This window comes from Pinus tabuliformis, chromosome 3_2 (genome assembly GCF_031772625.1).
Source record: "Pinus tabuliformis cultivar Carrire ecotype Pingquan chromosome 3_2, CPIR1, whole genome shotgun sequence".
In the NCBI taxonomy this organism is placed as follows: domain Eukaryota; kingdom Viridiplantae; phylum Streptophyta; class Pinopsida; order Pinales; family Pinaceae; genus Pinus; species Pinus tabuliformis.
In genome coordinates this window covers 233,002,696-233,008,695 of record NC_142302.1, presented here as the reverse complement: position 1 = coordinate 233,008,695, position 6,000 = coordinate 233,002,696, and the positions used below count along the sequence as shown (strand labels likewise).

General features: G+C 40.2%; 1 pseudogene; it reads right to left on the bottom strand.

Moving 5' to 3' along the window:
* Window positions 1-2,070: 2,070 nt before the first annotated feature.
* On the bottom strand, window positions 2,071-4,630 carry LOC149180564 (ABC transporter C family member 2 pseudogene; annotated as a pseudogene).
* Window positions 4,631-6,000: the final 1,370 nt, after the last annotated feature.

Genomic DNA, 6,000 nt, shown 5'->3' with positions numbered 1-6,000 from the left:
CATCAAACCATTTAGCCTCGTAGCTAGCCCTACGGGGCAGGAGAAGGCTCTCTTCGGTCTATCTCGGTAAAATCTTCAATGTATGAGATGACCAATATGTTAACACTGATTTTAGGCTAGTAAACTGATAGAAAGGGATTTTTAATAAATGATGGGATTTTTCTGGGCTGCATGGGGCAAGACACAGCTTGAACAGAGAAATATAATAAAAAACACAGATTATCGACTGAGGCAAGGTAGGCAAGAAATTTAGCATTAAATTGAAATTAAATGGAATGGAAAGACAGGTGAGGAGCTGACAAGGCAATAGGAGTTGAATCCTTGTCAAACAGAGGAAAACATTAAATTGAACAAACTTAAAAGCAGAGCATGGCAAGCATGAATTCTTACTTTAACACTTCATTTGTTCAATTAGAAACGATCATGTAGTGAAATGAAACATAACAGATCACATATGAAACAAAGGGAAAACTTATGCTAAATTATCATACCACAGGAATCTCAGAAGTCAGAGCTGTATTTTCATTAAACTCTCTGCCAAAAACTGTACATGGTAAGCTCTCTATTCTCCAGCAGCTCTCAGCACTCAGAACTCTCCTCCTCTCTCTCTGATTTTTACACTAAGAGTTTACAATAAAAATAATACTATCTGTAGGAAACAGATCGACCCAAAACAAGGGCGCTGTTTCAACTGACATTACAAAAATTAGAAAAGAGAACGACCTTCTCCTTGAAATTCTCTAATGACTAACCCAAAAAGACTAAGAACTGGAGCGCAGATCTCCACAGGATCAGGATTGAAGTCTTAAATCAAATCTCATTCTTTGGTTGTGTTACATTTGTCATTTTAATAAAACAACTTTAAACTAAAATCCTGTCCTTTCAGCTCATGGTGACAACTGTACTGAGCACGGTTGCATTCAACATTTAATTTAAATTTATTTGCAGGAACGACCCAATAGGCAGAGCCACTCATCGAACTTCAACACATCCAACGCATCAACAATAGCTCACAATCCGCCTTCTAAGAGCCACATCGCCCACAATCCCACAAAATATCTAAAGGATCCCAACAATCGCTGGCGGAAATCATGGAACAAAATCCTGATGGAGTGGAGAGACTGGAGTCTTGCAATGCCATGCACAGCACTAGTTACTGCTTTACTGCTCCTACCGTTCGTTTCATTCACATATAGTCACTGAAGGATCATTCTCCGCTGGGCCATACTCTCTAATGAATGCATAAACAGAAATTATTTCTTTAATAAAAGTATGCCAAACATCACGCTGCATTTCTCTGTGAAAGTCAACAAATTTCAGAGTCTAGATTTCGGACTTGGAACTAGATGACACCGATATAGCAGAATCAAAGAGTGAGACTCCAAAAGGGCCAAATTTTTGTCTTTCCCATTGATCATTGCCATGTGGTCATGTGCTTGGTATGCACGAATTGCAGCTAAACCATTTAATACTTCCCCAAACTGTGCATAAATTGGTGACCGCGTGATGGAATTCAAGCGTTTAACCTCCCGTGACGTACTCTGGTAGCACAAGTCTATCTATATCCCTCAAATCTTTTGCAAATCTGTTGATAATTCGTCCAATTGGATTGGTCTGGAAGAATGACATTGGAGCCCTCAAGATTGAACTGAGCATAGTGTCATGCAACTGCTTAGCAGCATAAAACCAGCCAAAATGACTCTGTCAACGTTATGTTAGAAAAACTGTAGGAGCAACAGCGATTCTATATACATATCCTTGCTTTTAGACATTGGTATCATGCAATGCTGAGCCTTTAGTTTCTTCTATATAATAAAACTGCAGATCCCATTAATTTCGATATTTTCGAAGATTCGAACTCCATGGCCCAGCGGAAACTCCAGATAAAAATCAAAAACTCAATTATCATGTGAATCACATTAAGCTTACTCTGTATACTTCAATGCCAAACTTTGAGCTTTAAAAAAAAATGGAGAAGCTCGATTACAGTCTTTACAAAACCATAGACCTCGGATAAACATATGTTCGTGCAAAATTCAACTATCGACACGGCTGACAAAACTCATTAACTTAAATCCCGCAAAGACTTGGATAAGTTGGAGTGGAGGGCATGCCAGTCAAACAAATGGAAATGAAAACAATAACGCATCTATGACGTAGTTTCTTGGCCAACACATAGCAAGGCGGAGGTAACAATACAACTCCTGTCTCACGCTCTTCCTGCTTTATGAGAACTGATTTTCCCTCCTTAGTCTTGTTGCTTGTTTTCTTGAATGAAGGATTTTGATCACTCTTGATTTGCCCACCATTAACCTCAACAGTAGCTGACTTTGATTCACGATGCCCATTAGGAATGCTTTCTTCTATATCGTCTTCCATTTCTCCGGCATTTTCCATTAATTTCTGAAATAATGGCCCACGGATGATGAGCTCTTCATGTGTTCTAACCAAAACTTGTGTTTTCCCCCTGCATTCATCCTTGAGGCGTTTCTCAAATACCTTATGGCCAATATGGGCAGCGTGTGCACTTAGAGGATCGTCAAATATATAAACTTCTTCATTAGCATATACGGTTCTGGCAATAGAAACTCTTTACTTTTGGCCACCACTAATGTTCACTCCTCTCTCACCAATTTTCGTGAGATCACCACCTGGCAATAACTGAAGATCATGTTCCAATGCGCTGATATGGATTGCTTTTTCATAACGTAGTGGATCATAAGGAGACCCAAACAAGATGTTGTCACGAACTGTTGCATTGAAGATCCATGAGACTTGTGGAAGATAGGCAACACTTCCCCTGACAACTACCTCCGTGTCTGCAACTGCAGATATCTCTCCAAGTATTGTTGAGATCAAAGAAGTTTTATCCTGGCCCGTATTACCAACAACAGCAACAAGACTGCCAACCGGGATATCGAGATGAATGTTGGATAGTGTAATTCTTTCTGCCTTTGTGTCCCAGGAAAAAGCTCCATTTTTAATCGATATAACAGGTAGGTCTGACTGGACGGGTGGGTTTGGTTGCAATATTCTTTCTTCTGCCAAAAACAGATCCTCTAGTCTTTTCAAAGATACCTTAGCATTAACAACCTTATTTATCAAGACTGGGAACATATAGAGTGGACCTCTCAATACTGCAAAGAAGGAAATAGATGAAAAGGCTTTTGCGGGTGTCAATTCACCACCAAGCAAAGTATACAGCCAAAAAGAAAGCACAATAACAATGATTTGAATACTACTCAGAATGAAGTTGTTGCACGATCCCAATAGTTGAGCCTTCCTCAACCAGCTGATCTCATCATTCCCAATAGTCTGGACCCTTAACCGAAAACTATTTTCCCATGCATAGCATTTGACCATGTCCATTACAGCCAGAATTTCATTCATGAGACCAATCCTCTTGTCTGTATGCTGCAATGCTTCCTTCGATATTTTCTTTGTCCTACTAATAATAAATATCAGAGGCCATGCGCCTGTTGGAAAATTTCCTTCAATGGAAGAGCAGAGTAGGTGACTGCCAACTGTTTTGACAGATTTTTCCTTTAGCGGTTGATAAATTTTGATGAATTTGACTTTGATGGAAGACTGACAAGCTGATTGCTGATGATGTTTTGTTTTCTTTTCTGTTTGTGCTTTTGCAGAGATAGGAGCCGAGGAAACTGCTGCCTTTTGAAGAGCTGGAGAATTTGATACACATTCTAAAAACACATTTAATGATTTCTTCTTCAAAACAGGGTTTTGAAGAAGAATCAATCTCACATTTGACATACAAGACGGAGTCTAACATCGGCTCCACTTGGGATGGCAGCTGCCGCTCCGTGGAGGTGCCAAGAACCGCAGAACTTTGGGAGAGCAGACAGTGCCTCCATCATTGGGCAATGGAGTCCATTATTTACATAAATCAACACAACTGAAGACTCAACTTATTAACAGAAAACTGACTAGATTGACATGAAAGACTAATTCGGAAAACTTCAAACTAAACTGTAATGAAACTGGAACAAAATGTTGCCCTTTGGCTGCTTATTTATGTACAAAATCTACCCTAATCTGTTGTACAAACAATAGATCAGGTAATACTAAAATGCCAGATTAACCATTCAAGTAAACCTAAAAATGATACCGCTTGAGAATGCTTCCACGAGGTCACAGATGCAGTTGCTGGCAGCCCTTCATGCACGTACTGAGCCTGGTCACGTACAAGACAGTCTGATCTATCAATCAAAGTGAAAAACATGTCCATATATGTTTCCATTGGATCGCGGAAGCTGGACTTTGTTGGCTATCCCAACTCTACAATGCATACTTCCAGCTGCACATTGTCAATGTATACATCTATAGGCAAGTCTGTTATTTCTGGTTTCAATGGAGGAACGATTTCCAAAAACTTTTTAGGGTCTTGGAAATCATATGACTGAATCTGCTCATCTAAACATTGAATCTCCTTTTCGATTCTTTCAACAACTAACTCACAAGCACCAGTTTTAGCTTCAGAAGAAAACTCTGGCGATTTCAAACATTGAAGGAAGGTACTGAAAAATTCTTCGTTAATTTCAATATCCACGAACCACTTTCTAACTTCGTTTAGAGCTTCACAAAATGCAGGGTTTACCACATACCCTACCATTGCATAAATGGTTCAACGAGAACTAGAATTTCTGGATCGAGTTGGAGTCGCCAGGTGAATGGTTCAGCCTGCATAAGTGTCTGACTGTTGTCCACCATCAGCATCAGATATGCACCTTGATTGCATGTACTGGGACAAGACAATCAACAAGTCGAATGTTCTCCCCAGTATGGTCGCCAGTATGTCCCATGAGATGCCCTGCTGAGTCAACTGATGCCCTACTACTTACTAACTCACGAGAGATGAACTCCTCCCATGAGATGCCCTGCTGAGTCAACGGATGCAATACTACAAGCTGAATCAAACCATAATGGTACAGGCTCCTATACTGCTGTGCCGGGCTCTTCCTCTGCAACATGGGCACCATCCTCTGAATGTTCTGATAGAAGAAAACAAGGATGTTCATCATCCTCACTCAGGTGAAGTGCATCAAGAGGCGAATATGATATGAATATACCTGTGAAAATCTGCCCTCACAGGTGAAATAGTGCATGATGAGCCTCATCATGGGAGCATACTCGCTCCTGAGAAACCTGAATGGAAACACACCTGCCAAATGTCTCATAAATGGTGGCCGGACAAAAGGCTCAAAGTGAACATTATCCAGCACCTTGCGCTTGTTCCACACCTCCCCAACATTAGGTATCCTTGTGGCATGTGAGATCACCTCGGGTGTCAATGTAAAGTCTACCCCTGCAAGGTTGACATGTCCATCATGCAAGTGTAATACAAATAGGCGAGCCAACTCTATATGGTACTGAATCCGTGAGATACTCTCACAAAACTCATAACATGACATATACTGAAAACATGTGACTGCCATAGGACAAGCCTGTAATTCTGCTAAAGAGGTGGGCTCCTCTCTCTTATGATGTCCACCCTTTCCACCCTTATGAGGCCTCCTCTGTACCTCAATCTCTGAAGCTGATGACTGGTCATCACTCTGCTCATATGTTTCGGTTTTTGACATGTTTGAGGAGCAGAGTGGACAAAATGTACTGCTGTTTCTGCCTTTAAAAGTGCTGAATTCTATGCTGTTTCAAGGGGACAAGGACATGAGGGAAATGTTAGGGGAGGGACCTTTTTACAAGGAATTGGGAATATATGAATATAACAAGGAATTTAAGGAAAACATTGCAAACAATTATTGCATATAGGAATACATGTTTATAATCAGGAATATTGGGAAATCATTTGCAAAAATCACTGCATATGGGAATACATGTATAGAAAGTGAACATATGGGAATATGAATACATGCATTAACAGGGGAGAATAGGGAAACATATTTACAAAACTCTTTACATATTCACCAACAAATTCTTGTGTTTACACATGCATATGGTGCAGCAAGATTAGGGTTTGAGTTT